Raw genomic sequence first — 12,357 nt, forward strand, 5'->3', positions numbered from 1 at the left:
TTGTATGGTTGCATGTTTCCATGCAGAGAAAACAAAAACTTCTGCACAGACAGTGAAGCAGTTAATCTTCTGTAGCCACATTGGCATCTTGCAAAGCTGACAGAAATCTAGAGAAATTCTTCCATATTTTCGGTTAAAAGAACACAGTTGGCTGTTGTTGTTCTTCCGAGACATTATGGTGAACTTGTTTGGAACAAAACAATTTGTGCACTATCTAGTGGTCAGTATTGTCAAACTCATTTGCATTGATGCCATGTAGATTTTATTTGTTGCTCATAACAAACATAATTCCTGTTTGTTTATCAACCATAGTACTATAAAAACCCACCAAACAAAATAGATTTTGTGACTCACATTTTCACAGGTGTTTGCTGCACTAATCAGATAATCCCAAATGTATCCAACCAGAAAATGGAGAAACGTTAGCAACAATCTTTTTAAAGCCAGGAACATTACTGAGGTTTTTTAGCAATAATTTAAAAAACAAAAAGAACAAAAGACAACATCTGAATTATATCAACTAACGTACAGCAGTGGAGCTGTGGACACAAATGCAAAAACCAAACTAAATAAGCACACACACACACATTCTGTCTCTGTCCACAGACCCACCTTTACAAGACACATTCCAAATCAGTCACAGTAAGTCTACATGGGACTCCCAGAGGGTGCACAGCTCAACACACTGTAAATTGCCCTAAAACAAAATGTAAGTCAATTTAAGATCTGTACACTTTCCTGGTAACAGAATACAATAGCAGGGTTCAGGGTTAAATGCGCTCAAAACTGGTGAACTGAGAACATGAAGATCTACTGCCATCATGTCTAAACCAAAACCACGCCATTAAAACTTCATGCAGAGACCCTCTTAAAAGTGCACAATCATAGGCACTTTAACAAGATGTATATTCTTTTTTCCAATTACTTTATACAATGGATGCATCATCAGTTTTCCTAATCCAATTATCTGGTGTCTCCACTCTTGGGCTTGTTAACCAATAAAGGAAATATTACTCATTACCTGTTTCAAAATAAATTATTTATTACTTATTACTCCCTGTCAAAACGAACTAATTGGATTTCTTGTTATGTTACTTTTCCGAAGTTTGAGGGTCTAAAAGATGGACGGAGAGACTGGTCGAAACATTTTATCCGTCATGTATGCAGCTATGAGTTTGGTTAGCTCCTTATTGTTTCTTATGATTGCTGTCGATGACAAAAAATACAGTTTCAGTTGTTTAGCCATTGAATGGCTGCCTCCTCCACAGCCACAGCAGGCTCATCTTTGTTGGGTTATATCACCACAAATTTAACATTGTTGTACTGTCTTGTGTTTCGACACTGTTGAGGTTGTGTTTTTTTGCCGTGGAAAGAATCTTACCACTACCCGCATGCAATTTACATATTAGAATAATGGTCGGCAACTGTGGCGCAGGAGGTAGTCTTCAATCCCATCAATCCCACATTTGGGTCAACAAATGTAATGTTGTAACGCTTCTTTTTGAAGGGAGTAACTGTAACCTTATTACTGAAATTTTATTTGTAACTTTACACTATTTGATATTGGGAATAGTAATGTCATTACTTTAATGTGTAACTATTATTAATAAAATGTCTAATAATATTACCCAACACGGATCTCCATACAAACACAGTAAGAAATTGTTGGCAGATTAACCACATTTTACTCAGTGCTTTTAATGGCAATGCACTTTTGACCTTTTTACCTACACAACTACACAAATACCAAAAGACAATGTTTCATTCACCAAACAAACAAAACTCTGATATTATACCTACAGTGGAAAACTTGATTCTATTGAATTTACCACCTGGTGAATATAGTGAAGCTTTTGGATCCTCAATATATTATCTGAGGAGTTGTAGGAGACTAATGTTGATCTTAACTTGTCAGGAACATACACACACAAGTCTAAATAAATGGTAACTAACCTGGCTGCATGTGTAGCAAAATTTGCAAACGTGACATAGTCAATAAAGTGATTACCACAGTTTTAATTAAATGGATTTGGCATTTTGGAGAAACCCCGTCATGCTTGAAGAGAACTGTAAAATGAATGTTAAACTCCCACCAACAGGCATCAGCGATGGCCTGGGTCTTCATAAATAATAAACCTGCCAGCACCAACCATCACCAAAAAAATACTTTATACTGTATCTCTTTTTGTAATCTGGTCAAAACCCAAAGTGTAAAAACATGTTGTGGTTTTAAGGGGCTACGTGCCAGACTATTTCTGACTTTGATCTTCGTACTAGCTTTCAAGAGTTTTTGCTGGGTGTCTGCCAACTTCATTTATCCAGCCAAGAAATAGTTTGGCACATACTGTATGTAATCATACAACATATTGTTTATTACCTTCAGTAGCATCATTTTCACTCTATAGTCCTGAGAGAAGCATATATGTTTTCCAGTGTAACTCATGTCAAGTGTCACGATAATTTTAATTATGTTCCATGCCAATCTACACAAGGATCAAAAATATATATGGATATACACAATGAAACATAAAAATACACTTTACAAAGAAAAGCAAACTTAATCAAGCCCAGATGGAAAGAGGAGAAGAAGGACATACGTAGAAGTATGTCTTTGATTACTTTCTTAAAATAGAAAAGGACATTGGAAGAAAATATTTGTGAGAACCAAGAACAGGAAAAGCCATCCAAGAAAAACTACATAGAAAAAAGTGAGAAGGACAAAGAAAGCACATAAAGAAGTGAAACTGTTGAAGCAAGAGTGGAAAAAGATACAAAAGATACAGGAGAAATTCAGAGGTGCTGAAAGAGAAAAAGTCAGACAGTATCGAAACTGGCTTTGGTTGCTTCCACTGTGAGCTGCCAGGTTATGATTTTCCAGATGTTAGAGGTTGGAAAAGGAGAAAGGGGAGGGGGGGGGGGGGGTTGCATGAAAAGACACTCAAACATTTTTTATTTCTCTTTTCATTTCTCTTTCTATGAATTTTTAATGCAACACCGTCAGTAGGTCACTTGAATCACTACAACAAGGTGATGGCCTATATTAGCCACCGAACCAATAGATGCAAAAAATAACAATGAATCAGTCAATCTCAGTGTCTTGCTATAAACTCAGTGAACTGCTTCTTTCTCCTCCACCTCTTTTATCTATTCATGTCTTCCTCCCACATCACTGATCTTTCAGGGTACATGAGAAATTATGGTTTTATGTGTGTGTCTGTCATGTGACTCCTCAGTACTAAGGCTCTCATTTTTCAATCCCCCCGTGTGTGTGTGTGAGAAGCAAGACTAAGGAGTCCCAGCTGTCTCTTTCCCAGCTGCTGCTGCTTTACTCCTGACAAGAAAAGTGGACACAGTGAACGAATGGAGAGTTAGTGTGTGTGTTGTTGTATCATTGCCTCCTTAAAGGGTTGGTTCGTTTGTATGTATGTGCACTTACACTGATGTGTCATGAGGACATAATGTCTGTGTGGTTGTGTAATGGGTCTTTCTTGAAATCCATATTCAGGATGGGCCAAGTCGAGGGTCTGTAAGCATTTATAGAGCTGTTATAATAAAAGAGTGGGTCACACCAAAAACTCAACAGCAGCTCTGGGATTTTCCAGCCCTCCGCTCAGCCTGTGCCAAGACACTGTTTGGACAGAGAAGGCTGGAGATATTGAATGCCTTGTCTAGTGTTACGCAGGGGAATAGCCTAATCCAGACCGGGCCCATTCTTTCCCACATGAATGGTGTGTGTTTGTACTCTGTGTGCATTTGTGGGGATGTGCGTGTATGCATGTCAAGAGGGGCCGGTAAGAGATTCAAGAAACAGACAACATCCTCCTGCTGTGCAGAGAGGGCTCGAGGAACAATAAAGTCTGGCGAGTGAAGGAAGCACCCTGGCTGGATGCCCGCGACTGGACAACGCTTAGCTTGTCTTTGGGTCCTAAACAAAGAAATGACAGAGTTCCTCTAAGTTTCACAAACTCTCTCTCTCACACACACACACACACACATGCCCAATGAAAACATAGAGGAATCAGTTTGGTTAATTAATGACTTGCACAAAAGGATTGCACTAAGACAAAACACATTCAAGATGTAATCAGTCAAGGCAAAGTTTGTAAGTGCAATAAAATATAATCTCTGGTGATGTTTAAACAGGGACATATATCTGAAGAAAAAGCATCCAGTGGTTAGAGTCTGCTTTTCTTTTAGTAGTTATGTAGACAAAATACCACACCAGGAAATAGACCGACATTTAGACAGACTGGGCTATCATGATTCATCATCAGAATTATTTAGACAAAAGTGATGAAGACCACATTTTAATTTGTGCCTGAATATGTTTATTATGTTAACAAAAAACACGCACGCCTGTACACCATGTTGTGTATTGGTACTGTATATTTCTAGAGGCTGTTGTGAGCAAGTGTGATGAGACAAAATCCACAGACTTGAAAATCCATTTCCAAAGGTAAAACACTTTAGATTGATTAAAGTTATCTTTGATGTAATGGACAAGGTCTCCTTTTTAGAACCTGTTCCTGATACAGATCAAGCATCCAAACCACACGAGGGATGGTTTGGTAAGGCTTGGTTTAATCATCAGGGATAACTACATAGTGACTCTTGTAGCTAGTGTCCAGCCCATATTTATCAACAGGTGAAAACATGATCAGCAGTTTCCCATTGGCTATTGTACATCATAGTCACGAAAGAAGCTGCAAAAAATTGCAAAGTTGGTGACAATGAATCATTTGCATGATCTCTGAATATATTTAAACAATCACATAGAGAACCTGGCAACAGGTGAAAGGAAAGTAAGTTACAATGATCAGCTGATATATTACTCCTGTTTGTGTGTGTGTGTGTGCTTCTCAATCAAACCACATTACTGTAGCTTCTCTGGCCAGATCTCCAGGTATAGCTCAATAAACTGTGCTGTGGTCTTACTACATGAAGCCAGAGCACTGTATTAACACACACAAACACACACTGCCTCTTAAACCCTCTTGTGTGTGAGGTCTCCCTCTTTTTCTATTTTTTCTATTTCTACCTCTGTCTATCCCTCCACCCAGCTTCCCATTCATGCCCTACACTTGGTTTTCCTTCTAGCCGTCCTCCAGGTCCTTTTCAGAAAGTGTTTCCAGCTCACCACAGGTTAGACAGAAATAACAGTCAGCCTCTCCAAGTTAAACAGCAACCTTGTCATACCATCTGAAAGCCCCTCTGCTTCCTCTGCGCCGCCCACTACTCAAAGAATGTGTCTTCAGTTCTCTGTGAAATGGCACACTCACCGCAAACACAAACACAACCAAACATACCTGTGTGCCTGTAGAAATGAACATACAGATGTCATTTTCACACACAGACACACACGTGGCAGGTGTAACCCTGTGCACACACAGGCGAGCTCTTGCAGCCGTGATTTCAGTGGCAGTTCTGAGAACACTGCATCTATTGTTCAGAGGCTTTGTGGGTCCCAAAGAGAGTGTTGAAGTGCTTTCTCAAAGGGATGGAGAAAGGGAGGGAGGGGCAGGTTGGATATTCATTTCAACACACCAGCGTAACTATACTCATTCTCCTAACTGCAGCCACATGCTGAGGTCTCCTAATGGCATTCAGTACAGTACAACCTGCTCTGGCACACACACACACACACGCATGGACATCATCACATTAAACTATCACAAAGAGGAGTTTTTCCTCCTTGCAGGCCTGCTCTTGCAGCAGCTCAAGGTTTCCACAGGTTTTAAATGTTAAGGAGGGATTTAGGTAAATCCTGCACCGTAAGTCATCAAACTTTACAGAGTGAGTCAAATGGTGAACTCCCTATTAAATAAAGACAAGTAAAAATCATGTAATAAGTGATAGTGTTTTCCATCAGAATTTTATATTTGACATGTATAAAGACAATTTGACCTTGTAGTGCTACAATAATTGTTCAAAATAAAAATGGTTCGTCATTTGGGGATCTGCCTACTGGAGTTTTACCTGATGATAAGCCAACATCCCATGTAGACCATGAATAACCACAAGAAATCCAGATTATAACTGAGTGTGCTGACTAAACTCTAAGTAGGATGTGAGAAATGTGGTTGAATGCAGTTAAGAACAAATCAGTTGTCGTGTGAGGCCTGATATTAGCAGAAGCTAAAATGAATGCCAACATGCTGATGTTTAATATTTTAGCATAATAACATTTGCTAATGTGCTCTAAACATGAAGTGGTGATCTAAAGCAAATCACTATACTAGACCAAACATTAGGGAATCTCTTTACAATTTATCCTCTGGGAACCATGAATGTAAGTGTCAATATTTAGAGCAATCAGTCCAATAGTAAACAAAAAACTAAGTGGCAAACAAAAGGTATGAAGTTTCATGTTAGGCTAAAAGATGTGATATTATATGCTGGAACAAACTGGTGTATTGAAATTGAGCAAATTTTGAAGCAATATATAGTTCTGACATTATTTTTACATAAAACATTTTCCCAACAGCAGTAATTGCAACTTTTTTCCTCACTGAGGCAGGAAACACAATTCACCAGGACCATTTTATTAATTATCAGGTCTTTAGTTTCATCTCTGCTGGCTGAAGTGCCATTTAATCAGTCTCTCCTCGCTTACAGTGTTAAGCTGGACAGTGAATGTTTTTGTCTGTGTGGTTGCTAAGATATTATGCTACCAGAGGAAATGTTTGTCATGGGATATTTTTATATTTTTTTGTTCAACTGCCATCTTCCATAAATCCAACGATGTGGTTAAAACACTGTCTTCTTTTGTCATAAATTTGGCCAGTTTATGTTTGTTTGGGCTTTGGGAAGCAATTCTGTTTGACTGTATTTGCCAAGATTATGAGTTCTTCTTTTATGGGAAATTAAAAGCATGATTTGTACTCCCAGAAATGTAGTTTCTATTTCACCACTGTTGCACTACATTTGTATTGAATTTGCAGAAGATGTTATCAGCATCTATCTTTTTGCTGTAGAACAATTTGTTGATGCGTTTTGTAAAGCCACTGGAAAAATCCCATTAGAGCTGTTTTTAATATCTCTCCTCTTTTCTTTAGGTAACATTGACTTTAAAGGCTTTTCGGTGGTACAATGTTAAGTGGGAGGCTTTTTCTGTAAGGTTCAAATTCAAACACTGGTTGTGTGTGGGTGCGATAACAGTGATAGCACTAAATGTCACGCGTTTCCACTGTACTTCAAATGACTGCAAAAGTGTGCATGTGTGTGGGGGGCTGCGGTTGGGGGTGAACTGAGATTAGAATCATGAAAATAAAACGTGAAGGAAGTTGCTGTGTAAAGGAGTTTGGAGGGAGAAAAAAAAGAGCAGCCATTTGATTTCTCTGGTGGAAAATGAAGGTGTTCAAGACTGGAATCCCAGCTCTGCATCATGTTCAACAATGTACATTTGACCCATCTTAGAGCTCCTTGTTTGTCTGGACTTTAATTTGTTACACTGGGAACCAAAACTCTTAACTAAACCACAAACACACAGGAGACAAAGAGACCAGCTAATAAAAATTTTGCTTGCGTGCCAATTAGAGTCTGCAGGTTATTTGAGGCTAAGAGGAGAAGTAGAAAGACTCAGAGGGCAATCTGACTCACGGCTTTTATATGATGAATGTTGGCAGACTGAGAGACCTGAGTCTTTATTTACACTTGTCTGGATACAGTCAGTGGTGGCTACAATAAACTTTTGTGAAATGTATTCATGATGTGTGAAAAAAAACTTTTAGATATCACATAAAACAGAAAAAACAACTTCAGGTCAAAATGTCTAAATATAATACATTTCAATTTCTTTGATTCTTTGTTTCTTGTTTTTCCTGACACCTTTATTTCTGCTCTACATAGATCCACAGATCTGTAACTATGCAGAGAGAAAGCTAACAAGCTCCACACACTAAAAACTTTGACAAAAACAACTAATTGTCCTTTTCATCGTGTTGGTTCCTTGACCATAGTCAAGTCACAGTCAGCTTAGAGTCAAAGTGAGCTTGAGTCAGAGAGAACAAGCTGAGATGGGCATTAATCAAACACAGATGACCTGGCTTACCTCATGATGGATGCATCCAAGAAGGAAAGGAAAGGAGGCTGACTTTTCAAAGTCAAAGGAGAAGGTAATTGTAAACATATTACAAGCAGTCAACTTAAAGGGTTCGATCAAAGGTAACAGCCTAACGTTGCCAGATCTGATGAAATTTCAGACATCAGATTTTTTTCCTATATTTCTGTTACTACATCCCAAACCACCTGAATCTCCATGACTTTTCCAGTCAAAGAGATCATGGCACACAGCAGGAAAGGACATGACTTGAGGAAATAGGACAGTGGGTCAGGGGTGGAGAGATGTGTAGCTCATCAGCTGATCCCAGGGGTTGTACAGTTGGTGCAGAAATAAAGGGGGGATGAAGCAGGACCGATATAGAACAAGGTTAGAGGAGGACGTGTTGTGGATGCTCTCAGGCCATTTTCTCCCCTCCTCCAACATTTAACCTCATTATTTCTTTCAGGTCTGTTAGGCCTCACTGCTGTTACAAGCTGAAACAAGAAGAGTGATTCTAAGCCTCGACAGGAAACTTGTGAATTGTTGCCAAGCGTATCAGTCTTCCGACAGGGTGTGCCACACTTCTTACCGCTACTGTAATTCCCAAACCTCCCACATGGATCCTTTCATGCTGCCTTCACTTCACAGAACAAGATCTACAAGTTAGGAAAAGTAAATGTCACTAATTGTATGCTCAGTTACTGTGGGTTTGTCTTTTTACTTTCGAAAATGGCAATGCTGCTTGTCAGTGCCTATAACCTCACTGTCATTTGGTCAGTGACTGTGATCGTCTACTTAATTTGCAATAATTGTTTTTTGTTTGCTTTTTCTGCACACAATATAGTAAGGTTGACATGTCTAAAACAGTTGAGTTGTCCAGCATACATTGAACAAGGTTCGTGCACATATGCGTATAAGTGTAGTGGATACTACAGTCTAATATCCACTCCTCTTTAATTCAGTTTTGTTGTCTAGTGTGAATGGGGGAAATGTTCTCTTCTTTAGTGGCTAAATACACCATCATAGTGAATAGTTAGCTACTAACTTTGTCTGCTGGCGGGTAATGAATTTACAGATGGGCAGATCAAGGCTATATTGTTAAAACCTAATGCACTGGGGGAAAACAGGGTTGAAGCTATGAAAATAGCTCAAACTTATAAAGGTAAAGACTAAAACATCAAGCTGAAAGATGAGAAAATCTCTTCTTGAGGCTTCATCAAAGACAAACATTGTATCACTCATGTTTAATGTTTTTGCACTTAGAATTTCCAGGTTATTAATCATAAATTCCATAAAATCCAAGATGGCTGCTCCCAGTAAAATATGTAGTAAAATACATCTTTGTGTGTGCCATTAAAACTGTAAACTGTAAACTGTAATCATGTAGTACCTTCTGTGAACATGTTGCTACCATAGCAACCATACCATGCGATCCTGTTGTCTGTTGGGGCCCTATACAATAAATGTAAGCATCATAAAACTGCTATGCTTAAGATAAAATATATACCACACTGCACATAAGCCATAACTTACAGTAATACACCATAGTGATTTATAGTAGATCTGTCTAAATTTCTTTGCATTCATAGCTTTACAGTTAGCTCAGACACAGCTTTCATCAGTTTACCACAGAAAAAGTATTGTCCAATGTAGCTGATCATTTGCGGCCTGCTAGCTAAGCTAACAAGTTGACTTCTGGTGACTGAATATCCAACCTGCCCCTCCCTCCCTTTCTGGTGACTGAGTTGACTTCTGAATCATGTGAAATTCGAGGACTTCTTAGGGAGGTCTGCAACTGCTAATGTCATTGCAAACTTTGCACACAGTCAGTGCTGTACACAGTTTAACTTTTGTCAGCCCTCAGGGGCCCCCTACTGACCTGGGGCCCCAAGAGGTTGCTTGCCTTGCATGCTGGCACGGAGCACCTCTGGTTGCTACTGCTTTTGTGTGCACAAATACAGCGTAGTGTATTGGCTGGTGTACTAGAACACACTCAGCCCAATGTCATCCTCTGCTTCAACTTCCAACTCTTGAGGTAAATGGAACAGACAATAATAGCCTTCGCACACAATAACCTTCACATACATGCACCCCCCCCCCCAAGCATAAACCCCCACCCCACCTCAATCGAACAAGGGCAAATAACATAAAAATTAGCATATAATAAAATAATAAAATTAGTATAAGGTCACTACAATGTTGCACCAAAGAATTTTGTGCTTTTGATGTTATTGCACTGAATATAATGAATGAATATACAGGGACCAAACTAAGTTATTTGGTTGGTATTTGTCATTTAAGGGCAAGTACTACTTTATTATTAAGCTCTACAGTGAGACTAGGTGTGTTGTGGCTTCTCACGTACACTCTTCTAATGTGTCTTTACATATAATGCAATTCTATTGTTAGATAAAAGTTTTTAGCCAAAGTCAGCAGCAAACGACAAAGTCAGGTGTCAACGCTAATACAATGCATCTCTTTCATCTGCAGCCACAATTCAGGGGCAACTTTGTCTTGGTAGCGTGAAAGATTCACTGCTGCGGAAAGGGAGTGTTCTTCACAGTCAAGGATTGAGAACATCCTCCACATCGCAAATGTTCATCAAATACCAACAGCTTCTTTCTGCACAGAAAAGATACAAGCGCATTATGCTGAAGGGAGCAACACACCAACAAGAGCCGGTGAGCTGTGGTTGTTATGTAAACTGAATCAAATTGATCCTGTGAGGATCAACTTGTTGGGCTCGAGTTGATATGGTGAAAAATTCAGGCATAATTATGTGTAAGTGCTCACAGAGAGCGAATCATTGCTCTTGTCCTTCCAATGTAATACACTTGTGCAACTGATTCTGGTCACTCTGATAATGCATCATGTGTCTTGATATAATCAGAAACATTGCAATGTGTACAGGCACTTGGCTTGTAATAGAAGTATAGAAGTATTTAAAAGAAGTAATCCCAAAGATTATTTCATTAAAATGCACAGTTTATATTTGGGGGTTTTAGGTTGTTGGTCTGACAAAAGTACATTTGTGTAAATGATACCACATCAAGTAACCGAAAACATGAAATGCAGATTACTTTATACTGAAAATATGTAGTGATTGCAGCCTTATTAGATGATTTTCACATACTCTTAATATCCCATAATGACCTATTGTGCTGTTGCTGAAGTTTTCCTGTAAGTACATTTTATGCTGCTTGTACCTGAACATTTGTCGAAATTAAAATGAGTGTGAGGATGTGTGTGTTATAAAACTTAAGGAGAAGACAGCGAGGGAAGGCGTTATATAAAAAGGATTTGTTAATGAACAAAACCTAACTGAAACTCACACCAAAAGGGAGGACAGATAAACATACACTAACAAAAGGCACAAACTAGGCAAACAGCAAATAGGAACTAAATGGTGTAACTAGAAATAAAACCACGGAAACTATAACACTGAAAAAACAAGGGATCGATTGGCTTTTTTTTTTTCTCTAAACAACGCACTGAACACATAAACACACACACACAAACTGAGTGATCTCTCTCCTGAGCTCGAAAAGATAAATAAGTAACAGGTAAGCAAAAATGTCCTCGGGAACAGAAAGTCTTAACCATATTATTTATGTGGGGAAAGCTGGATTTAAATTAGCAGGGGAACAGGTGAAACTAATCAGGGCTGATGGTGAGTGATGAAGGTGAAATCATTGGGCAGGAAACAGAACTTAGGAACTACAAAATAAAGGCTGAAAACAGGAAGTAAATCAGAGACACAGTCATCCAGGATCATGATAATGAGTGCATACAGGCGTGCTTCAAATAGAAATATGAAATCCTGGCTTTGTCCCTTGGTGGCCACCAGTGACACTAAACAGATTAAATGTGTCTACTGCCCAGACTCAATCTATCTTTCTATCATGTATCATGTATACTGCAGAGACAAAGCCTGCTGCTAATAAGAAAACTTGACTGGGGAGTGCAACAGAGGAATTCTTTCTCTGCGGTGGAAGACAACAGGCAGAGGGGAGAAAAAAGAAAATTGACAATTTGTTTGAAGCTGTGAGAGATGGAGGTGAGCCAGGTGGAGGAGGGGTAGGACCTCCGAGGCTTTGGAGCCAATTTGAGGACCTTGTGATGCAAAACCAGTCCTCAGCAACAGACAGTTCCCATGGCAACGGTGAGCTGCCAAAGTTCCTTGTTGACAAATGACAGCTCCCCTCTCCTCAGCACTCACCCAGTGTGTGTGTGTGTATATGTGTGCATATGCATGTGTGCACGTGTGTGTGCATTTGGCAAGTCGCCATCTTTGCCTTATTCATAGGGGGAAGAAA

This window comes from Channa argus, chromosome 16 (genome assembly GCF_033026475.1).
Source record: "Channa argus isolate prfri chromosome 16, Channa argus male v1.0, whole genome shotgun sequence".
NCBI classification, from domain to species: Eukaryota; Metazoa; Chordata; class Actinopteri; order Anabantiformes; family Channidae; genus Channa; species Channa argus.